The sequence below is a fragment of the Chiloscyllium punctatum genome, chromosome 47, assembly GCF_047496795.1.
Source record: "Chiloscyllium punctatum isolate Juve2018m chromosome 47, sChiPun1.3, whole genome shotgun sequence".
Lineage (NCBI taxonomy): Eukaryota > Metazoa > Chordata > Chondrichthyes > Orectolobiformes > Hemiscylliidae > Chiloscyllium > Chiloscyllium punctatum.
Window position 1 is genome coordinate 14,979,989 of NC_092785.1, and position 25,983 is coordinate 15,005,971.

At 41.1% G+C, this 25,983-nt stretch overlaps 1 long non-coding RNA gene across 1 annotated transcript; it reads left to right on the forward strand.

The window, feature by feature from the left end:
* Window positions 1-18,076: 18,076 nt before the first annotated feature.
* LOC140468442 (uncharacterized) lies at window positions 18,077-20,585 on the forward strand. The gene is made up of 3 exons (XR_011955648.1): window positions 18,077-18,415; window positions 19,070-19,226; window positions 19,380-20,585. It is a non-coding gene; the product is annotated as an uncharacterized lncRNA (long non-coding RNA).
* The last annotated feature ends 5,398 nt before the right edge of the window (window positions 20,586-25,983 follow it).

Sequence of the window (25,983 nt, forward strand, 5' to 3'; positions counted from 1 at the left end):
GTTTTCGTTTTCAGAAGAGATTTGTCAGTTTTTGTTTTGCGTCTGAGTATTATTCAGACAATACCCATCAGAGTGAGCTTGTTGATTATGTACATGTGTGTTTATTTGCGTGTGTGCCTGTGTGTGCGTGAGACAGAGAGAGAGAAAGAGAGATGCAGATATACAGACAGAGAGAAGCAAGCAGGAATTTGTCAATGATTGGCACGATTCCTGTTTTGACTCTAATGTGCGCCCCTATTTGCAATGATCCCATTACTCTTGTGCTTCGATTCAATTTGTAGCCCACAAGTGTATCTTCTCCTCTGTTTCTTCTTCCAATATGACAACTTTCGTTTTAACTTACATTTCCATGTGTTTGCGCATTTTATTGCTCTATCTAAGTCCTCGCTCTTTCTGAAATTTTGAAGGTTCCTCAATTCGTAGCCTTTTAATTACGCTATGGAAACCCAGTGTCTGAATAGGCACTGAAAGCAAGTAATGTAAAGGAACTAATTCTGATGTCTGTAAGGACCTACCACACCGTTTTCTCTGGTCGGAAAACCAGGTGTTTTCTGTAAATGTAGGGAGAGGCACCTCAAACCTGCTGCACTATTCAATAAAATCATGACAAATACCATATTGATCACATCCACTTTCCTGTCCTTTCTCGAGAACCCATGATTCCCAAAATAATCAAAAAACGTTCTGTCTCAGCCTTAAATATACACAAGGTCGCTACCCCAAAAGCACTGTGTGGCAAGGCGTTCCAGGACTCACAACCTTCTGAGACAAGGAATTCCTCCTCAACCCAGTCTTAAATTGGTGTCCCTTTACAAATCCATCAGGAAATCTTTTCACAATGTGACAGATATTTTCTCATTAGTCCCTCACATATTTACCCTAAGACTTCCCTGTTCTCATACACCAATCCCCTTTAAATACGGGCCAACATTGTATTAGCTTTCTTAATTACCTGCTGCATGCCACTTGTTAGCTTTCTGTCTTTCATGCACAGGTTCTGACAAGTCCCTCTAAGTTGACTGATTTCTTTAGCTTGTTCTCTATTTAAATTCTATGATTTCAAAACCGATTCACTAAGGTCCCCGCACAGGACGACCATGCATCAATTGCTTCTTTAGAATTTTGAATTACAATTTAGAATTTATTGTCATATGTACTTTTGCAAAAAGAAATACAATGTTTATCTGTTCACAATAAAATCCGCTTTGTGGAATCCAAAAAGCCTTTTGTCCACTGACCAATTTTCTTTTGCTAGAGTTTAAGGCAACACACTACAATCTCCAGTGTCGTTCTGTTTAGAACATGGGTTTTTTAGAGGTAGAAATACTACTACTATACATTAAGAACCCTATTGGCTTCGGCTGTTGTCCTTTCATCTCTGCTCTTCGTTACTTCATTACAACATGAAGCTAATTTTTCAGATAATCTATCCCAGTTAGCCTTCTGTGCTGGCTGACTTCCATTTAACCATGCTTTTGCAAATAGAAATTGGTATTTTCCATCATAATACACTATGATAGCTTTTCTAACCTTTGCGTTAGTCTAATTTTGATTTATTCACTTCAGGGATGTGGCGTTGCTGGCAGGGCCCAGTATTTATTGCCCACTTCCTAGTTGTTCCTTGAGAAGATGGTGGTGAGTTCCCTTCATGAACCAGTGCAGTACACCTGCTGTGTGCCTGGGTAGGGTATTCCAGGATTTTGATGCAGCAACACTGAAGGAATTACAATATATCTCCATGTCAGCATAGTGATTTACTCAGAGGGCAAGTTGCAGTGTTGGTGTTCCAATGTATCTGCTGCCTTTGCCCTTCCAGAGGAGAGTGTTGAGGATCTTTGGCGAATTTCTGCAGTGCATCATGTAGATAGTATGTACTGCTGTTCCTGAGCGTCGATGGTAGAGTGAGTGGCTGATTGCATTTCTTTTGCTAATAAAGTGGATGCTTTAGCCTGGTAATATATCACTGTCTCCTCACTTTCGATGCGTCAATATTGTGGAAGTTCTTCTCACATGGAATTGTGGTGTAGATACAGCACATGGTCTGCATCATTCAAGAAGGCAGATCACCACTACCTTCCCACCGTCAACTAGGACCAGCAATACAGAGTTAGCGGCGCCCACATCCCATGAGTAAATTGAAAAAAAGACAATTTGTGCCTTGTTCTCCTTTGCGAAATGAACAATTTTCCAGCAATGATTTGTGGATGTGAAGCACCGCTTACTTGCATTATACTTTATGCCTTTGTTTACAAATTCAAACGACCTATGTTTTTTTTATTTATAGACAGCTTCATCTTCCCTGGCCACATTCAGTGCTCTGCTCCTGAATTGCTCTCGAAGTTGTACCACTAACCCGATATTGCTTCTCTGTGTTTCTTCTACCGTTAAAGCATTGTCTTAATTTTCTCTGCATTGAAACTTACTTCCCAGGTATCTGCTTATTTCGCCAATTTTTCAAAGTCTCTCTGATTTTGCTCAGAGATATCCTCAAATTGCAGACATTTCTGCTGCATGTGATTCTCCTCACAAGTATCCTCAGCCACTTTCACAGCTTATCTTTTATTTCTTTGACATCAACTATTGGAAAACCGATGGAGATCATAATTCAGGATCATAATACACTTAGAGAAAAATGCTAAACAGTAAACGTGGTTCTGTCAAAAGCGTGTCATATCTGACAAATTCAAATGAGTTGTTTGACGAGTTGCTCTCCCTTGCAAAATGAGCAACGTTCCAGAATCGTACGCCATTTGCCAACTCTTTGCCCACTTCCATGTTTTTCGAAAACATTTTCAGATAATTATCTTCAGATGAGCAACAACTTGGGTTGAGAGGCAATGCAGAAAACAGAGAATAGGAACAATAGAACAAAAGTAATTTACTTGATTCTTCGAGCCTGACCAAGCATTTAATAAGACCATTGGTTGTTCGTATTTTAACTTTAACTTTACTTTCCCGCATATTCATTTACAGTACAGAAGGAGGCCAATTAACCCATCGTTTCTGTACAGATTTTTGAAGGAAGTGGTTCCTTTCTCCAACTGTAATTCCACTTCCCTCTAACTTTATCCTTTTCAGAAATATACCCAGCTCTCGTTTAAAATCTCCTGTGGAATCAACCTCCACCACTGTCTAGCGCATTCCAAATCCTAACAACTCTCTGAGTTAAGAAGTTTATCCTTATCTTGCTCCTAGCTCTCTTGCCAATAATCCTGGAAATACGACCTGTAGTTCATGAAATGAACTCGTGCAAACAAAATATCATTCATTACCCTTCAAAAAAAGATGTTTGTCATATTGAACAAGTCCAAAATGTCAGCTCATAATTTTGTCTGCTGCGAGGAGATTAAATCTAATGTCGCTAGTTTTTCTTTATATCTACAATGCTTTGTTCTTGGTGACATTCTGGCAATTTACCTTTCCACTTTCTTTTCTGAGTTTAACATCTTTCCTTCAATATCATGCCCAGACTTGAAAACGATTCTCCAAATGTGGTCCCACCGATGATTTGTCAATGTCTAGCATCACTTACTTGCTGTTATACTCTATGTTTTTTATTAGGAATTCAAGCATCCTGTAAAATTCTTATCAACTGTTTTCACTTGCCTGGCCACCTTCAGAGAATTATGTACGTGAACCCTGAGGTTCCTCTGTTCTTGAGTTCTTCTCAAAGTTTTACCACTGACTCTATATTTCCTCTCTGTACTTCTCCTGCAAAAAGCAATGCCTTAAGTTTCTTTGCACTTAAATGATTTTCCCAGGTGTCTGCCTATTGGTAACTTTTTACATTGTCTCTCTGATGTTATTCACAGACATTCTTACAATTCACTACTTTCCTAAGTTTATTATCAGCAGTGCAAATTTAAAAGTTCTGCCTTCAATACCCAAATCCAAATCATTTATATCAATCAGAAGAGAGATTCAAAACTTCATGGCACTGCACAGAGTAAAAATAAAACCTCTTGCCTCGGCGTTAAGTGGGAGACATCTTATTTACAATAGTTGACAGCCAATTATACACTTGTCCCCCATGGAACAGTAGTGGCACGCAAATGACCATATTTAATAAGAGACAATGTAACCATTATCCTGGGCAGTTAATGCTGTTGCCATCACTGAATCTGCTGTCATCAACGTCGTGGGGACAACCCATCATATAACAAACAACTGGACGCGCCATATAAGCACAAAAGGCGAAAGTAAGCACTGCAGATGTTGGGAATCTAATGAAGAACTTATGCTCAAAACGTCGATTCTCCTGCTCCTCGGATACTGCCTGACTGACTGTGCATTTCCAACTCCATACGTTTCGACATATAATTATAAATGTAGGTCACTGGTTAGGAACATGACAGCATGGTTATTCCAATTATTCGTCAGGCAAAGCTTCACTGAAGTGCTAACAACAAAGCTGCGTCCTTCCTGACGGAAAACTGAATTCCAGGGACGGGCTCACTGTTGCCCAGTTAAAATGATGCTTAACCGTTCGCATTTGGAATTTAATTCCTTTCACAGTAAAGAAAAAAACAACAAAGCAGATATTAATCTTGATTTGTATGCAGGACTGATATACGAGAAGAATTATCAGGGTTAAACTTGTTACAATCCCTTGAATATCAATTTGTAAGCTATGGAGAGTTGATGTATGTACTGCTGACTCTAAGGTGAGTAATCAGATTCTGAGATCAAAAGGTAGATATAACATGTAAAAGGTAATTTCTTCTCACGATGACTAGTTGAAATATGGAGCCTTTTGCACCGCAAATAAGCTGTTAAGATTGAAAGGTGTGGGTGAAACTTGCACAGCTACTTTGGGAAGATTTTGCACAAAGATATCGCATGAAAGATTTTAAATCAAAACAGCTTGAAGCAGGGTACACCATGACTTCATGATATACTTGCCCCATTATTAATTTAGAGACCTCAGATTGAATCTTGTCACGGCAGGTTGTGGGATTTCAATTCTTTATTTTAAATTTCAAACAAAAAGGTGAATGCAACAGTTGTCATTCTTCAAATGTAATGGGACTCCATGTAACTCCAGAGCTACATCGATGTAATTGGTTGCTCTGGGCAATTCTACCTTGGCAGTAAATCATTGAAACAAGAGTAGGTTATTCAGACATGAAAGCCTTTCCTTCCATTCAATGAAAACATTGCTGATCTATGAATTTTGAATTCATTGCCGGTATAAGGACATGGTTGACGAGACCAGCATTTACATACAAACATAAGAACTAGGAGCAGGAGTAGGCCATCTGACCCTTAGAGCCTCCTCCGCCATTCAATAATATCATGGCTGATCTTTTTGTGACCTCAGCTCCACTTAACACTCCTCTCAATGTAATCCTTAATTCCATCATTGTTCAAACAACTTAGCTTTAAAAACATTGACTAAACTAACGTCAAGGAATTCAATCGGCAGGGAATTCTATAGAATTGCAACTCTCTGGTTGATGAAGTTCCTTCTGTAATCAGTCCTAAATGTACTCCCCCTACTTTTAAGGCTATGTCCTGTTGAGGCTAGGCCAGACCACTCAAAACATTCTTATGCAGGCAACCCAGACCATAACTTCGCAATTTGTTTCGGTAATGTGTGCAGTGAAAATTACTCAGATTAAGTTAGCAAGGTTGACTTCCAGAAAAAAAAATCATAAACAAACTTACACAATGAAACACGAAGAACAGAATAAAGTACCCACACGGAACTCAATCAGTCCAAACTAGACTTAAGTATTCTCGAACGAATATACAGAATAGTCCCAATTAGCCAACCCCATTTAAAACACAATACAAAAAAAGGATCAGATGCTTACAGGTTGAAATTAAAAGGGCAGAAGAGAGAGTTTCCACACAACTCACTGTTGAACTGCCAACCAGTTCTGGACGGAACTGCTCAACTCGAGAGCTGACTACTCCCCTTCCTTGATACAGGCTATTTCTAAAATATGGCCACGTTAGCCTGACGTCTCAACTGTTTACATATAAACAAAAAGGCCTCTCAATACCCCTTAATCTCTATACCAAACCAGACTATTCAGAACTGAGAGTTGTTTATTAATCCTCTGAAAAAAAACCAAGGACATTGTAACCTTAAGAAAAGGAACAGCTCTTCGAAAAAATAAACCTGCTTTGTGACAGTCCTCTTGTCCTAGTTTCAACTACCAGTAGAACCACCTTTAATTGCCCAGAGGATAGTTAAGTGTCAACCTAACTCCAGTCTTTGGACCGTATCCCTAAGTACGTTTGCTTAACGAAAATGTATCTATTCAGCTTTAAAGTTATCAGCTGATGAGCACCCACTGCCTTTTATGGAAGGGGGTCCCAAGCATCTACCAATCTTTGTGTGTAGAACTGTTAATCCCTGGACGATTCATTGGCCTTTTTCGTGTGCAGAACTTCAACAAATACGTCGATATTTAATTGGAACAATCATTGATCTTATGTTATGTCACGCAATTAGTCGACGAACATTTGGAAGAGCTGAGACTGAAACCAAAGGGTCTGGCACAGCTAAGCAAGTATCAGGCAAATTTATCCCAGCAGCATTAAGTATGCATTTCAGAATTGCTAAAGGAACCAAGTCACCAGTGCAATTTCTCTTTACACTCTGAAGACTTCCAAATTTGATGTATCCACTTCGATTGAATTAGGGAGTGCAAAACTGATGTGTTTGTGATTTCTGTGTCAATACTTTCTACCTGGAAAGGGAAATCCAAACGTGGCTGTTGCTGTTTTCCTGAGAAGGCTCGTTTACCTTCCCCACCATCCAATTTCACGCACTACTTTTATTTCGTTTGTGAAAACATAGAGTCATGGAGCCATTCAGTACAAAGGAAGCTCTTTGGTCCACCAAGTCTATGTCAATCAATCTAAACGTTTGCACTTTCCCGCAGTGAGGATATAGCTTTCGATGGGATGACATTTCAAGTGTTATTCAAGTACTTTTTAACGATTATGTGGTTTCTCACCACTAATATCCTCCCCGTCAGTGCATTCCTTCTCCACCCCACTCTCTGGTTGAAAGGAAAATCTTGTTAAATTCCAGTGTAAACTCCCTGCCTTTCACTTTAAAACTATACTCCATTGTTAGTGACCCTACAAATAAAGATAACATTTGCTTCCTATCCATCCTGATCATCTTATATACCTCTATCGGCAACACCCTCAACCCTTTCTGTTCCAAACAAAACAAAATGAACCTGTCTAGTCTCTCTACGTCGCTGAACTGTACCATCCCAGCAACATCACGGTGAAATCACCCCCTCCAGTACAATTGAATACTTCCTGTAATGTGGGGACCAGAAGTACGCAAAGTCTGATGCAGCTCCAAAATAGTCTCCCTGTTTTTATCATCGATGCCATGACTGATAAATGCCAACATCCACTATGCCTTCTTAACTTCCCTATTACTCTGTCCCACCGAATATGACATAGACCAGAGGATCTCTCTGTTCCTCTGATCTTCCTCAAACAGAGTAACACTAACTTGCGTTACATTGTAAAGATGTTTTGATCTGAGATTAGAGATTAAATGCAATTTCACATTGTGAACAGCGATGTCTGTCTTCATAAACAATGCTTGATTGCCTACATTATGTGAAACAGGGACTTGAACTGGGGAATAGTGAATTTGACGGAGAGAGAGAGAGCAAAAGAAAGTGGGAAGGCGATGGAAAGTCTGTAGAAATGGAGGAAAGAGAAAGAGACAGAGAAAGGATTCTGCCCTGCAGGTTCCATAATGTAAAGGATATCACGCCTGCTACACCTGCAAACGGTTCTGGGTTCGAGCACCACTCAAACCATTCCGCTTTATAGCGAACTGACTGAGGTCAGTTGGGAAATTGGAATTGCTTTCACGTTGCCATTCAAATGTGAACCCAAGAATCCAACGTGCTTAATCAAAAGATCAGCATGCTTTGCAGAGGCCCGAGCTGACCACACGGCTCGAAAGTTATGCAGATGAACGACACTGAAACAGATGTCTCCGTCCGAATCACCCATGCTGATCAGAACTTTACCTGCATTATCCCTAATTGCCAGCACCTGGCCCAAAACCCTCTGAAGCCTTCCTACACATATACCCATCCAGATGTGGCATGGCGGCTCAGTGGTGAGCACTGCTGCCTCGCAGCGCCAAGGACCTGGGTGCGATTCCAACCTCAGACAACTATCTGCGTGAAGTTTTCACATTCTCCTCGTGTCTGCGTAGTATCCTTCGGGTGCTCCAGTTTCCTCCTACAATTCAAAGATGTGCAGGTTAGATGAATTGGCCATACTTAATTACCCGTAGTGTTCAGGGATGTCTGGGCTTAGCAAATTAGTAAGGTATAATCATAAATGAATGTTTCTGGGAGGGTTTCCATTTGGAGAGTCAGTGTGGACTTGTTCGGGCTGAACGGCCTGTTTCCATATTGTGGGAATTCGATCAAATGATAAGGCCAGAAGGAGGAGAAAGAGATGAGCAGCGAGAAAGAGAAAGGGGAATTGGGAGAGATTAAAGAAAATATTGTGCAAAAGAGAGAGGGAGAAATTTTAAAAAGTAGAGATATTGAAAGGCAAAGGTAAGAGACAGAGAGAAATTGAGAATAAGTATGGTTTTAAATCTAACTCATGCGTCGGGAGGAACTGACCAAAAAGAGAAAGCTTGATTTGTTTTACACAATGACTTGAAAGAGAAAAAGCACTAATAGCGACCGGAAGGAAGAGGAGAAAATTAGTTCCACATCAATTACCAGCATGCCGTCACTCCCACGTCCAAGAAGATAAATATTTAATTTTCCTTTGTTTAGATCACAATTTACACTTCAAAAATTATTTCACACATTTTCTGACGTTTCGAGAATACTTTGCAAAGCCCACTGCAGCAAGCAAATATCGAGGAAGCTGTAATTTATAACATGTGTACATTTAATTCAGGAAATGTCACTTCGTCTTTTCTTATCCTAACCACAACTGCCAGCAAAGCTGAAGACCTTTACTTCTAAACAGCATAAGTCATATTTGATAGTCCACATTGGAAAAAAACACTGTTCAATGTGAACAAACCACTTCTAAACATAACCTCAGCTTTATCAAAAGCCCCATATTTTGCACGACAAGCCGTTATTTCTTTTATATTGCCATGTCTTTAAATTCAGAGACAATTTCCTACTGCATGTAAGGCAATTGTGCATGTAATTCCTACTTATTGTGAACAACAGATTCTTAAGCAATAAGATATTGGAACAGAATTGGGGCATCGGCCTATCTAATCTGCAGCGCCATTAGATCATGACTGAAATATTTCTCATGAAATCATGTCAGTGCAAAAGAGGCATTCCTGCCGATTAAATCTGCACCAACCTTCCAAAGAACATTTGCCCGAGGCCCACCCTATCCCCACGTTTACCATGTCTAGTCCGCATGGTTTGTACATCCCGGGACACTACGGGGAATTCCACCTAACCTGTCCAATTTTGGGTTGTTACCGTTTCTAAAATGCATCACGGAGCAAGTGGGAATCTGCATACCAGTCATTGAAGCACGGACAAGTTAATCATGTTGTTGAAAATTTGTTGGATCCTTGAGTGTTTTACAACAGGGTACAGTGACAAAAATCAAAATAGTCAAGACAAACTTTCCTTGGAGATTTGTTCAATCACACCCGTAGAATTGCAAACTTTTGGACGAATGACAAGACTGTGAGTAAGGTGCACGTGATATCTTCGAGAATAGATGCAGGGAGTTGAGATGTAAGTGAGGTGGAAAAATAAGAACAAGGAACAGGAATAGGCCCTTCAGCTCGTCTAACTTTCTCTCCCATTTATCACGATCGCAGTTGATCTTATTTTTGCCACAACTGCACTTTCCTTCCCGCTCCCCGTAACCCTTCAACCCCTTAACAATAAAATAAATTATCTAGCCCCTTCTGAAAAATACGCCATATCGCAGCATCCACCATCCTCGAACGGAATGAATTCTACAGATTCACCATATTTTGAGCGAAGTAATTCTTCCTTATCTCTGTTTTAACTCTGCCAGCTCCATCTAAAGCTATTGGCTCTTCCTCGGATTTGCCCCACAGTGAAAAGGCGCCTTCTCTATGTTTACTTTCTCAATCCGCTTCAGCATCTTGCATAGTTTTAAAAATATCTTTCTGTACTCGAGCCAGTACAGCCCTAATCTGCTCAATGCTTCCTCATAAAACAAGACTTTCATCTCTGGAATTCATCAAGTGAACCTCCGCTGAACTGCCTGCAAAGCAATTGCATCCTTCCTGAAGTATTCCAGATATGATTTACCCAATGCCTTCTACAGTTGCATAAAGACCTCTCTGATTCGATGCTATGATACATTCACAATAAATCCCAAAATTCAAATTCCTCACTTCCTCCCCTATGAGCTGCTGTCTTATCTGTACATTTGCTTTCTGTAATTAACATGTGAGGACACCTCGATCCCTCTGTACGAACGCACTCTGAAGTTTCTCTCCATTAGCACTGCAGTCACACAGTGCCAGGGCCCGAGGTTTAATTCCAGCCTTGCGTGACTGTCTGTGTTGAGTTTCTTCGCACAGACCAAAGATGCACAGGTTAAGTATATTAGCCATGGTAATTTTTTCCTGTCATGTCCAGTGATGTGTAGGTTAGTGAAGTAACCATGGCAAAGTTAGGATTACGGGATAGGGCTGGGTCAAGGAGGTATGTTCATCAGAACACTAACGCAGAGTCGATCGGCTGAATGGCCTACTTCTGCACTATAGGGATTCCATGATTTAGAGAATAAGCTTCCTTTTTTTTCCTGTGTTGAAACTGGATAACCTCACAATGAATGTTAACCTCCTTCTGCCAAGTTTTGGCACATTCACCAAAGGTATCCATTTGCGTTTGTAGATTTCTTGCTCATTTACTGCACTTAATTTCCCACGTATTTCAGTGTCTTTGTCAAAGTTGGCTAAAGTACGTTATATTCCTACATTCAAGTCACTGAATTTAGTGCTGTTATTCGCGTTGGGAGAGTGAAAAATAAGCTGCGCTTTATAGAGTTGGTGGGAACCTTTCCAGACATAATAGAGTAACGAGGCATAAGGAGAGATCAAACAGAATGAATGAGGAATTGAAGGGCAAGAAGAAATGTGTACTTTGGTTAAGTTTCAAGATTCTCATGACAAAGTACTTGAGTAAACATTGTACTGCCCATCCACAATAATACTCAAAAGAGAATTATATATCGTTATCATAGCGTCAACGAGATAAACAGCACGGAAACAGACCCTTCAGAACAACTCGTCCATGCCAACCAGATATCCCAATCCAATCTATTCAACACCTGCCAGCACCTGGCTCATATCCATCCAAACCCTTCCTATTTTTTACCCATCCAGATAGCTTTTAAATGTTGCAATTGTACGAGCCTCCACCACTTCACCTGGGAAACCATTCCACCCATGCATCAGCTCTGCATGAAAAAGATACCCCTTAGGTCTCTTTTAATCTCCTCTCACCTTAAACCTATGCCCGCTAATTCTAGAGTTCCCAACCCCAGGGAAAAGACCTTGTCTACTTACCCTATCCACGCCCTCATGACTTTATAAATCTCTATAATGTCACACCTCAGCCACCGATACTCCAAGAGAAAAAGCCCTAGCCTATTCAACCTCTCCCAATAACTCAAATCCTCCAATCCTGGCAACATCCTTGTAAATCTTTTCTGAATCCTTTCAAGTTTCACAACATCTTTCCGATAGGAAGGAGACCAGAATTGCACGCAATATTCCAATAGTGGCCTAACCAATGTCCTGTACAGCCGCAACATGGCCTCCAAACTCCCCACCTCAATACACTGACCAATACAGGAAAACATACCAAACGCCTTCTTCACTATCCTATCTACCTGCGACTCCACTTTCAAGGAGCTATGAACTTGCACACCAACGTCTCTTTGTTCAGCAACACTTCCTCGGACGTTAGCACTACGTTTATAAGTCCTGCTAAGATTTGCTTTCCCAAAATGCAGCACCTCGCATTTATCTGAATTAAACTCCATCTGCCACTTCTCAGCCCATTGGCCCATCTGGTCCAGATCCTGTTGTAATCTGAGGTAACCCTCTTCGCTGTCCAAAATATCACCAATTTTGGTGTCATCTGCAAACTTACTAACTGTACCTCTTATGCTCGCATCCAAAAAACTTATGTAGATGACAAAAAGTAGAGGATCCAGCACCAATCCTAATGTCACTCCACTGGTCACAGGCCTCCAGTCTGAAAAACAACCCTTCACCAGCACGCTCTGTCTTCTACCTTTGAGCCAGTTCTGTATCCAAATGGCTAGTTCTCCGTGTATTCCATCAGATCTAACTTTGCTAATCAGTTACCCATGGGGAACCTTGTAGAACGCCTTACTGAAGTCCATATAGATCACATCTAGCGCTCTGTCCTCAACAATCCTCTTTGTTACTTCCTCAAGAATCTCAATCGATTTGTGAGATATGATTTCCCGCGCATAATACCATGTTGACTATCCCTAATCAGTCCTTGCCTTTCCAAATACATGAACATCCTGTCCCTCAGGATTCCCTCAAACAACTTGCCCACCACCGACATCAGGCTCACTGGTCTGTAGTTCCCTGGCTTGTCCTTACCAACCTTCTTAAACAGTGGCACCACGTTTGCCAACCTCCAAAGTGATCAGTCTTTCGACAATGCATGAATAGACAAAAGTTGATTTTTTTTTAATGGTGAGGAACCAACATTAGTCGCAACTGAATCGATTGAATAGCCCGTATACCTGAAAAGTTTTTAGTCTGAAACAAAATTTCATCTCCCTTTCTAAAAATTAAAAGAAGCAAGCATATTTTTGACAATTGGCCACTGAGGTCAATTTGTTTTTCTTTTCAAATTAAGTTACAGATGCATAAATTTCTGTCTAAATGCTAAATATGGTTCAATCGTGTCAGTGCAACAGAGGTAAAGAAATACTCAAATACAGCAGCATTTCAATGAACCACAGAGGTAGATCTGGCTGCGTGTTCAGTCTGCCTTATTGTTTTTTTAAGATCGTGGCTGATATGATTCATTCCCCTTCCCGCCTAGGTTGGGCAATTATTTCACTTTTTCTCCTCAACAAGAGCCAATCTAAATCTGCATTTAAAAGGTGCAAAGTCTCTGCCATTAATATGTTTTAAGGAAGAGAGATTAAAAGCTTCATGGCACAGTGTGAGATTAAAAATAAAAACTTCTTGCCTCAACCTTAAGTGGGCGTCGCCTTATTTACAACAGTTGACCTCCAATTATTGATTTTTCCCGCATGTAACATTCATAGCACGCAAATGCCAAGTAATGATCATCACTAATAATGTAATCGTTGCCCGGGACATTTAATGCTGTTACCATTACTGAAACCGTTTGTATCAACTGTCTGGCGATTACTCATCATATTACAGCCAACTGGACGCGCCATATAAGCACAAAAGGGAGAAAGTGAGCACTGCAAATGCTGGAGAATCTGATGAAGACCTTACGCTTGAAATGTCGATTCTCATGCTCCTCCGATGCTGCCTGACTGGCATGTTTTTCCAGCACCACACTCTTCGACATATAAGTACAAAATTATGTCACGGTCCAGGAACATGGCAGCCTGCTTATTCCTAGTATTCATCAGGCTAACCTTCACTGAAGTGCTAACAGCAAAGATGACTCCTTCCTGAAGGAATACACAATTCCAGAGAAGGGCTCACCGTTGCCGAGTTAAAATGATGCTTGACCTTTCGCATTTGGAATTAAATTCCTTCATGGAAGAAAAAAACAAAGCAGATATTAGCCTTGGTTTGGATGTAGGACCAATATACCAGAAAAAATATTACCAGCATTAAACTCGTTGCAACTCCTTGAATATAAATGTATCAGCTATAAAGAGCTAATGATAATCAAATACGTTGATCTATGTACTCCTGACTCCAAGTTGGCGATTGAAATTCTGAGATTCTAAAGATGGACATAACTTGTTTCAGGTGATTTCTTCTCAAAATTACTAATTGGAAAATTGAGTCTTTTACACTACATACGTTGTTAAGATTTAGATGTATGGATAAAACTCGTGCAGCTATTTTGGCGAGATTTTCCATAAGAAAATCGCACAAATGGTTTAATACGAGGCATCTTGAAGCAGAATACACTTGCCCCGTTATTAATCTAGAGACCTCGGTTTAAATCTTGTAGGTTGTGGAATTTTAATTCAATTTTTAAAATTTCAAATTAAGGGGCGAATGCAAATGTTGTCAGTTTTCAAATCTAATGGGACTGCACGCACCTCCAGAGCTACAGCAATGTGATTTGTTGCTCTAGGCAACTCTACCTTGGTAAATCATTGGAACAAGAGTAGGCCATTCATACATGAAAGCCTTTTCTTCCATTCAATGAGATCATGGCTGATCTATGAACTTTGAAGGCATTCACGGAATAAGGACATGGGTGAGGAGACCATCATTTAAGTAAGAGCATAAGAACTCGGAGTAGTAGTAGGCCACCTGACCCTTCGAGCCTCCTCCGCCATTCAATGAGATCACAGCTGAATCTTTTGTGGCCTCAACACACTTAAACACCCTTTCAACATAATCCTTAATTGCATCATTGTTCAAAAAAAGCTTTGCTTTAAAAACATTGGCTGAACTAGCATCAACGACTTCCATCGGCTGGGAATTCTATAGATTTACAAACCTATGTTCTATGTTCTATGTTCTATGGTTGAAAAAGTTCCTTCTGTATTCAGTCCTGAATGTACTCCCTCTACTTTTGACTAGGCCAGACCACCCAAAACATTCTAAAGCAGGCAACCCAGACCATAACTTTGCAATTTGTTTTTGTAATGGGTGCAGTGAAAATTACTCAGATTGAGTTAACAATATTGACTGCAAGGTTTAAAACAGACCAAAAAAAAGATTCACAAGCCTGCACAATGAAACATGAAGAACAGAATAAAGAACCCCCAAAGAACTCAGTCGATCCAAACTGGACATAAGCAATGCTGTTCCGCATATACACAACAGTCCCAATGCGCAAACCCCCTTTAAAACACAGTACAAAAATGATCAGATGCATGCAGTTTGAAGTTACAAAAGCAGGGCAGAAAGTTTCCACACAGCTCATTGTTGAACCTCCAATCGGTTCTGGACTGAACTGCTCAGCTACAGCACTGACCTGTCTTTATTCAGGTCACCTGTAAAACATGACAACTTTAGAATGAAGTTTCATCTCTTTACATATAAACAAAAAAGCTTCTTAATACGCTTCAATCTATGGGCAAAACCAAACTAAAATTGGAACCGAGAGCGTTTTATTACCCCTCTGAAAAGAAACCAAGGACATTGCAACCTTGAGAAAGGGAGCAATTTTTAGAAAAAATAAGAAATCAACTTGGTGACAGCCCTTTTGTCCTAGTTTCAACTACCAGTCGAATATCCTTAATTGCCCAGTGGAGAGTTAAGTGGCAACCTGACTCCATACACCGGTCTTTGGGCCATATCCCTAAGTACGTTTGCTTAACGAAAATGTATCTATTCAGAATCACACTTATCATCTGATGCAGCATCCACTGCCTTTTCTGGAAGAGGGTTCCAAGAATGCACCAACCTTTGTGTTTAGAATTGTTAGTCCCTGAACAACCCATTGGCCTGTTTTCACATGCAGCACTTCAGCAAACATGTTGAAACTTCATTGAAAAATTATTCATTCTTATGCTTTATCATGGAATTAGTCTATAAACGTTTGGAAGAGTTGAGATATAAACCTCAGGATCTGTCACAGGTTAGCAAGTACCATGCAAATCTATCCCAGCAGCATAAAGTATGTGTGACAGAACTGCCAAAGGAACCAAGCCGCCACAGGGATTTCTCTTCACACTCTGAGGACACTATAAGAAGTTTTAAATGTGATGTATCCATTTTGCTTGAATTACAGAGTGCTAAACTGATATGTTTGTGATATCTGTGTCATTAGTTTATATCTGGGAAGGGCAATCAAAACTTGGCAGTTGCTGTTTTCCTGAGAAGGTTCATTTACCTTCCCAAACATCCACTGTAACGGGTTCCTCTTATTTCATTTGTAAAAGCACAGAGGCATGGAGCTATCCAGTGCAAAAGAGGCTCTTTCGCCCACCAATTCTAGGCCAATCAATCTACACTCTTGCACTTACCGGCTGTGAGGGTATAGCCTTGGATGGCATGACATTTCAAGTGCTATTCAAGTACTTTTTAACGATTGTGTGGTTTCCCACCACCACTATCCTCTCTGGCAGTGCATTCCACTCCACCCCACTCTCTGGCTGAAAGGAAAATCTTCTTAAATTCCAGTGCAAACGTCCTGCCTTTCACGTTGAAATGATGCCACCTTTTTCGTGACCTTTGTTAGTGACCTTCAAAGAAGTAGAAAATTTGCTTCCTATCCATCCTGATCATCTTATACACCTCTATTGACAACCCCCTCAACCGTCACTGTTCGAATCAAAACAAAATGAGCTGATTTAGTCTCCCTTCATCGCAGAACGGTACTATCCCAGATGAAATTCCAGTACAATCGAATACATTTTATAATGTGCAGACCTGAGCTACACAACGTACAGCAGTCGTGACCAAACAGAAGTCTGGTACAGCTCCAAAGTAATCCTCCTGTTTTTATAATCGATGCAATGACTGATAAATGCCAGAATCCATTATGTCTTCTGAACTTCCCTATTAATCTGTCCAGCTGCGTTGTACAGAAATACACCGCAGGATCTCTCTGTGCCTCTGATCTTCCTCAAACAGAGTGATACTGTCTTGTGTTACATTGTAAATTGCTTTGAGCCGAGATTAGAGATTTTACATTGTGTGCAGCGAGGTCTGTCTTCATAAATAACGCTTGATTGACTACATTAAGTGAACTGAGAACTTGAACTGGGAAATCGTGAATTTGACGGGGACAGAGAGAGCAAAAGGAAGGGGAAAGGTGACAGAAAGACTGCAGAAAGGGAGAGTGGAGAAGGATACGGAGAAAAGCTGCTGAGACGCATATTCCATAGTGTAGTGCATGTCATGTCTGCTTTACTGAAAGCCCTTGGTTCGGGTCACAGTGGCACCAACCTCTTTTCGGGCAAATTGACTGAAATGAGTTGGGAAATTGTGATGACTTGCATGTTGCCATTCAAATGTGTACCAAGAATCCAACGTATTTAATCGAAAGATTGACATGTTACACGGAGGCCTGAGCAGATCTCACAGTTCGACAGTCATATAATGTATCGCACTAAAACAGACCCTTCAGTCCAACTTGTCCATGCTGAACAGGATTTTAGCGAAGTCACCCTCTTTTCCAGCATCTGGCCCAAAACACTGGAAACGCTTCTTACACATATACCAATCCAGATGCATTTTGGGTGGAATGGTGGCTCAGTAGTTATCACTGCTGCCACACAGTGCCAAGGACCTGGGTGCGATTCCACCCTCAGGCGACTGTCTGTGTGGAGTTTGCACATTCTCCTCGTGACTGCGCGGGTTTCCTCCAGGTGCTCAGTTTCCTCCCACAATTCAAAGATGTGCAGGTTGGGTGAATTGGCCATTCTAAATTCCCCACAGTGTTCAGGGATGCCTGGGTTAAGCGCATTAGTAAGGGATAAATATAAGAGAATCGGTCTGGGGTGGTTCCTCTTCGGAGGTTGGTATGGCCTTGTTGGGCTGAAGGGCCTGTTTCCGCACTGTAGGGCTTCCATAAAAACATAAGGCCAGAAGGAGAAGAAACAGATAAGCAACAGATGAGAAAGAGAAAGGGGATTTGAGAGAGATTAAAGAAAACATCGTGCAAATGAGAGAGGGACAGTTAAAAAAAGTTGAGATATGGAGAGGCAAAGGTAAAGAGGTGCATGTCTAAGAGACAGAGAGAGTGTGAGAGAAGACATGGCTTTAAATCTAACTCATAGGTTGGGCAGGAAATCACAAAAAAAACGAATGCTTCATTTGTTTTACACAATGACGACAGAGAAAAGGCAATAATAGATACAGGAAGACAGAGGAGAAAATTAATTCCCCACTAACTACCAGCACACCGCCATTCCCACGTCCAAGAAGATAAGTACTTGATTTTCATCTGTTTTGATAACAATGTACCCTTTAAAAATATTTCGTACATTTTCTGTATTTTAGAGAATTCTTTGCAAAGCCCACTGCAGCGAACAGGCATCGAGGAAGCTGTAATTTATTGCATGTGTACATCTGGTTCAGGAAGTTCTAAGTCGTCTTTTCTTACCCTGAGACAGCTAACCACAACTGCCAGCAAAGCTGAAAACGTTTACTTGTGAACAGCATAAGTCATGCTTGATAGCACACATAGAAAAAAAAACTGACCGAATATGAACCAACCACTTCTCAACGTAAACTCAGCTTTATCAAAATCCCCATGTGTTGCAGGTACACGCTTTCATTTCTTTTAAGATGTCATGTCTTTAAAATAAGAAGTTCAGTTCCGTGCTGCTAGTGCTATTGAATAAGGCGTTTGTGCATATAATTCCTTCTCACTGTGAACAACAGGTTCTTAGACTATAAGATATTGGAGCAGAATTAAGCCATTCAGCCCACCAAATCTGCATCGCCATTAGATCATGGCAGAAATATTTCTCAAAATGTCCTGACAGTGCAAAAGACGTATTTCAGCCTATCAAGTCTGCACCAACCTTCCAAAGAAAATGCATCGCATTCCCACCCTATCCCCACATTTACCATGGCTAGTCCACATAGTCTATACATCCCTGGACACTACGGGGCAGTCCACCTAATCCATACATCCCTGGACACTACGGGGCAGTCCACCTAATCTGCACATTTTTGGACTGTAAGACAAAAGTGGACAACCCGGAGGAAGCGCACACAAAAAAGGTGGAGAATGTGCAAAATCCATGCAGACAGTCATCCAAGACTGGAAACGAAACCAGGTCTCAGGCTCTATGAGACAGCAGTTGTAATCTCTTCCCCGTCACACTTGATCCTCTTACTCATTAAGAACCACATTTTCCTGTCTTTAATACACTCAATGACTTGATCACCACATCATTCTGCTGCAATTAGTTCGACAGATTCACCACCTTCTCATTGGAGAGTGCCATCCTCATCTCAGTTCTCAAGGTTCGTCCGTTCATTCCAATGCAATGTCCTCTGGTCCTAGTCCCTCTGACGAGTGGCGACTCCTTTCCATGTCGACTGAATCCAGGACTCTCACTGTTCTGTAAGTTTCACTCAGATTATCCTTCATTCTTCCAGACTCTGTCGACTACCGATCCAGAGTTTTCGGCCATTCCTCATGTACTGGGCCCTTCATCTCTATGAACATTCTTGTGAACCTCGTGCCATTAACTGCATATTTTTTCTCTTGCACCAGCCCTGTGTGACATCTGAACTACGAATAGGACATACCAACCAGAGTTGGCAGCACAGTCGAGAGACTATTGCCCTAAACGACTCCGGAGCCAATAGGGTGGGATCGTTAGAGACATTAACCATTTTTAAAGCTTATAATCGAAGGACTAAAGGAAAACTGTCGCTGGTGTAGAAGCATAGGTAACTAAATTGTTCAGACTGCAAAGAATTACCAATGATAACATGAGGCAGACAGTTACTCCACGAGTTGTCATAATTGGAAATATGTGACACAAGACAGCATTGAAAGCAGTTTCATGTAACCTTGAAAGAAACCTCAATGAACACTAGAAGAGAAGATAATGAAAGTACAAACGGCGCAGAGCAGGAATGGTTTGACTTTTTTCATGAACCAGTTGTTAAAATCAACCTTTTCAAGTATGTCATTACACACCTCTGGAGTTAATGGTACTTGAATCCAGGCTTCCGGGTTCGGAGTGATAACAATACCACCACGTCAAAAGAGCATCCAACTTATCATTCCTCCAAAACCCTGCAACAAGCATTACAGCATGGATGGGTTCATCTGATGCTATATCATCCAGTCATTGTACTTCACACCCCAATGTATCACATGCTCCCTTTTTTATTGCTTCAGTATCACCGAGCTTTGTTGATTGCTAAACCCTGCACTGCACTGCACTGCAAGATCAAATGGAGAATGAAAAGCAACAGAGCTAAGTCCCGGAGTTAACGTCATTTTTTCAGCGAGGGAAACCCAGAACATGGAAGCAATGCAGGTTTTAGTTTGCCTGCGCTATTGTCTCTGTATGTGGACTATGTGCATTCCAAATTTTGTTGGGACTAAAGGAAACGTCCATTCTTTATGTTTATGGCTTTCGATAATACAGACTAGCGATTCTAACGGGGTCAGCCAGCTGGACCTCATAGAACATCAGTTCGTTGATTCGAGCTGTTAACCTGGGAGTTCTAGCTGATATATAAAAAGGGGACTGTCAGAGACACTGACACTCTGGTAACTGACACTGTATGAGGCAGGACTGAAGTCACGGACTATTGATGCTTAAGTAAAGGGTGACGTGGTGATGGAAACCGGCCTCTGTGGCTTATTATGGATAATGAATCCAGCGTCTCCAGCTGGACATTATAAAGGAAACGTATTGTGCACAGCAACCGCGTGAATGCATATCCAAAAGTTCGCATATAATCTGTCCTATTTGTCATTTTAATGGAGACTGTAATCAAATAAATTGGTTCTATCAGACAGTGAAGAGAGTTACCTCAGATTACAACAGGATCTTGACCAGATGGGCCAATGGGCTGAGAAATGGCTGATGGAGTTAATTCAGATAAATGCAAGGAGCTGCACTTTGGGAAAACAAATCTTAGCAGGACTTATGCATTTAATCGTAAGGTCCTAGGGAGTGTTGCTGAACAAAGAGACCTTGGAGTGCAGCTTCATAGTTCCTTGAAAGTGGAGTCGCAGGTAGACAGGATAGTGAAGAAGGCGTTTGGTATGCTTTCCTTTATTGGTCAGAGTATTGAGTACAGGTGTTGGGAGGTCATGTTGCGGCTGTACCGGACATTGGTTAGGCCACTGTTGGAATATTGTGTGCATTCTGGTCTCCTTCCTATCCGAAAGATGTTGCGAAATTTGAAAAGGCTCAGAAAAGATTTGCAAGGATGTTGCCAGGGTTGGAGGATTTGAGCTACAGGGAAAGGCTGAACAGGCTGGGATTTTTTTTCCCTGGAGCTTTGGATGCTGAAGGTTGACCTTAAAGAGTTTTACAAAATTATGAGGGGTATGGATAGGGTAAAAAGGCAAAGTCTTTTCCCTGGGATTGTGGAGTCCAGAACTAGAGGGCATAGGTTTAGGGTGAGAGGGAAAGATATAAAAGAGACATAAAGGGCAACTTTTTCAAACAGAGGTTGGTATGTGTATGGAATGAGCTGCCAGAGGATGTGGTGGATGCTGGTACAATTGCAACATTTAAGAGGTATTTGATAGATATATGAATAGGAATGGTTTGGGGGGATATGGGCCGGGTGCTGGCAGGTGGGACTAGATTGGTTTGGGATATCTGGTAGGCATGGACGGGTTGGACTGAAGGATCTGTTTACATGCTGTACATCTCTATGACTCTATGACACTATGTTGACTTTCTTTAAGAGCATAGGGACTCTGTAACTGATGGTACATTGTAACTCGAAATTCAGTCTCCACTTGGTTAATGGATTTTGGTCAACGATCTAATTTTCTCCCAGAGCACGGGGAAGATTGCCCAATCATTCCATTTTTGGGAATGGCATTCGACAAGATAATGGGAAAGTATTCCATTATATGCCTGACTTGTGTCTCGTACACTGGACTTTTCACTTTATACGTTCATGATCTCGATGATGGAACTGACGGCTTACTTGTTACGTTTGCAGTTGATACAACGATGGGTAGCGGGTCAGGCAATACTGAGAGGCAGGGAGGCTGCAGAAGGATTTGCACAGGTCAGGAGAGTGAGTAAATAAGTAGCAGATGGAGAACAACGTGGGAAATTGTGAAATCATATACTTCATGAAGGAAAATTGAAGTATGGGCTCTTTTCTAAATGGGAAGAAAATTCAGAAGTCTGAAGTGCAAAGAGACTTGAGTATTTTAGTTCATAATTCTCTCAAGATAAACTTTCAGACTCAGTACATAGTTAAGAAGGCAAATGCAAAGATTGCATTTATTTTGAGTGAACTCGAATATAAAAGCAGGGATATATTTTTGAGACTCTACAAGGACCTGGTCAGAACGCATGTAGAGTATTATAAGCAGTTTAGGGCCCTACATCTCAGGAAGGATGTACTGGCCCTGGAGCTGAATCAGAGGAGGTTCACAACAATGGTCCCTGAAATGAAAATCTTAACTTCCGAGGACCGCTTGAGGTCTGTGGGATGATACTAAATTAGTTTAGAAGGGTGATGGGGCATCTAACTGAAACATGCAGAATACTCAATGGCCGAGATAAAATGGATATTGGGAAGATGTTTTCATTGGTAGGAGAGACTATGATCCAAGGACACAGCTTTAAAGTCAATAGAAAATCTTTCCAAACGGGGATAAGGAGAGTGGTGAATCTATGGAATTAACTGCGACAGAAGGTTGTGGAGGACAGGACTGCAAGTATATTTAACGCTGAGATAGATAGGTTCTGGATTAGTATGGACTTCACGTATTATGGCAAGAAGGTGGGAGAAAGGGGGTAAGTAACTTATCAGCCCTCATTGAATGGCAATGGAGACTCGATGTGCTGAAAGGCCTAATTTCTGCTCCTATGTCTTATGGTCTTATCGTTATACGTTAGGAAAGCAGCAGCAGTGTTTGGGGTTTTGTGAGGTTATTGGTGAGCCGTTGAGTTGGCCTGCCAGGCAATGAACCATGTTCGAAGTCCGTCCATGGCAGATGCTGAAATTTAGAACCAACTTTTAGAAAAACACCAGTTAGATTTCTGGTTATTGACCTGGAGTCTGATGATGAGTATTATTGATTATCAGGGCAAAAAAAGACCTCATTCGGTAATGCACATAGGAAAAAAATTAGCCACTTTTACCTAGTCTGGCCTACACGTGACTACAGAGTCACACGAATGCAATTGACTCTTAACTGCCCTTTGGTAAATTATGAATGGACAATAAATGCTCTGCCAGCCATTGATGCCCTTCATCACGTGATTGAACAGAAGTTCAATGACTGGCAGCAGAATTCCCAGCATCTGATTTGCTCCTGTAGACCTTTTGTGGGTTGTTGATAGAGGGGGATTCAGTGAAATTCAGGGTAATGAACTGGAAGGCAGGGCTTATGAGATGCATTAAGCTCACGAAGTCTATGCTGAGCATTCCCTCACTGTAACCCAACAAAGGGGTTTTAATTAGGTCTAGGCTGGACATTTTTGGATAAGTCAAATGTCACATGACACCAAATTATCGTTCAACAAGTTTATTTGAAATCACAAGATTGTGTAGCGCTGCTCCTTCGTCACTTCACCTGATTTCAAACAGACTGTTGGTCTATAACCTGATGTCATGTGTTATGCACCAGTCCAGAAACACTCAAAAATATTTTGGGAAGGTAATGTAAGCCCTAATTTTTCTCACGTCAAGGTAGAATAGGTATGGATTTTCCAGGTGTGATGCAGTTGGTTAAACCACTCTGCTTTAAGTAAAACAGAATTTGTTTAAACACGACAGCTGAAACACGAACAAAATAAAGTGGAATTTAGGATAACTTAACTTTTGGAAAACGTAACCGACTTGATACAGTAACTATTCCTCATTAACTGTTCCAATGTGGTAACATCCCATAAAGATACCCCTTGGCAAAAAGAGGCAAAATCAAACACAGGAAGGAACGAACAAAACTCAGAGAGAGATTTCAAAAAGCGTCAGAGAAATCCTTTACTTGAGCTTGTATAGTTTATGAAACCACGCATCTTGTAACTGGTACTGCTCAAATCAAACGAGAAGGACATGAACTGGGGAGAACTGTCTGCCCCCCCCCCCCCCACCCCTCACCAGCACCCCCTTACTTTATTCAACTCGACTCTTTGATACCTCTGTTTTTTTATATAAACTATCTTAAAAAAAAGGACAGAATAATATTTTTAATGTGACAGCATTGTCACGCATGTGAATTCTGACTTTGTGCATCCCAGTCCAAAATCATCACCTCAAAACCCATGGACTGTGGGAGGAAGCAAGGGCACCCATCAGAAGCCCCCACGCATATACACGAAGAACATTACAAACTCCACATAGAGAATCGTCAAAGGTTGAAAGTAAATGCAGACCCTTGGCCTTGTGATGCAGCAGTACTAACGACTGCATCCCCATCCTAACCTCCAAACTTGAATAAGAATGAGGAATCGATTTCCACATGGGGTTGTTGGAATCACTTCATGTATTTTAAAGGAAATTGTATAATCAGATAAGGAAAAGGGACAAGAACACATGCTGATTATAAAGGGGGAAATGTCGGTGATAAGGTCACGCATCAGCAGCTCCCAGTAGTTTGTTTCTTATCGTTATGCTGCATGACATTTTTAAGAAATATTATTCTGTTGCCTGAAAAGAAATACTTTTACTTCAGTATTCTTACTTTGCTTGACAGGCAAACGGGAGGTAAATAATTCAGAATTAAATTACACAAGCCCTTCTTTGCTTCATGTTTTAAGTATCCATATTAAATATGAAACATACATTCATAGCGACATTTGCTTCTTACTTCATCTAATTTAACTTCAACTCACTTCGTCCAATCTTACTTTCAATAATCCTCATTTTTTTCTTGAATCAAATGCTACCTTGATTCGAGTGGTGTGACCAACTTTGTTCTCCACATATCTACTGCCACATATAAGGTAGAATGCGACCAACTTGTCTAGAGACACCATGACATTTGCCTTATTTTTGTAAACACGGGAAACTACAAATTACAGCATGCCCGTGCTGAATTTTAAACTGAGGTTGGGGTCGAAACCAGCCAGACGTCCCAAAATGCATTCTCATAGAACTTTGGAAGCTGATTATTCGGCCCATTTTTCTACACCGATCCTCTGACGAGTATACCACCCAGACTTAAATCCTTTCCTATCCCAACATTTCCCACAGCTAATCCATCTAATCTACACATCGCTGGGTATTGGGAAGTCCAGCTAGCCTAGACAACTTTGTCCTGCAGGAGGCAACGAATACAGACACGTGTAGAATGTGCAAACAATCAGACCAGGATGGAATAGAAGCTGTGCGTCTGGTGCTGTGAGGCAGCAGTGCGAACCACAGAGACACCATCTCTCACCATGATTGAGGCTTTTACAGTGTAGAAGCCATTTCTGCTGCTGGCTGCCTAACCATAATTTATTTGCTGGAGGCGAACGTTCCAGGCTGCAACGTTCTGAGCCTCCGACCTGCTCTTTTTGACATTGTGTTTAAGTGGCGAGCACACTTCCGTTTCTGACGAATGGCAAGCGCCAGGATGTTGATACTGATGTATTTGAACAGTGATTTGCTTTTGTTTTCCAGGTTAGAGAGCTGTTGCTTTAAGATCTGGAGAAAAGTACATTGATCTGCACATAGTGAACAGCTCTGTTGCTTATATCTTCAGGCAGACCAGATAGGCTGACGAGGCATGGAATGGAAGGGATGTCAACTATCCTGAAAGGCAGGGACAAGGCAAGCAGCAGCTTGGGCCGAAACTGTGTTATTCCATGTGGAGTATGAAGGGAGCGTCTGATGGCAATACACGCCTACACCTGACCATCTATATTGTACCATGTGTTTTATGCAGCAAGCAGGCAATAGGGAGCTATTAATGTCATTTACAAGTGGAAGTTCTACTTCAAAGGTTTTGGCTACTTCTTCTCCGTCACCCTGGAAATTTTAAAAAGGAAAAGGTTCAAAACCTATCAGTGAATTGAAAAGGCATTCCATGCCAGGAAAGGGAAAAATGTGAAGTTTCAATACTTCACTTCATCATCCTTGGTCTTGACGTTAGCTGAACGATTTATAAAGAAGGTTCGAGGTGATAGCACTTTGCTTGTGATTGAAACCAAAATGGGTGTCGATGTCAG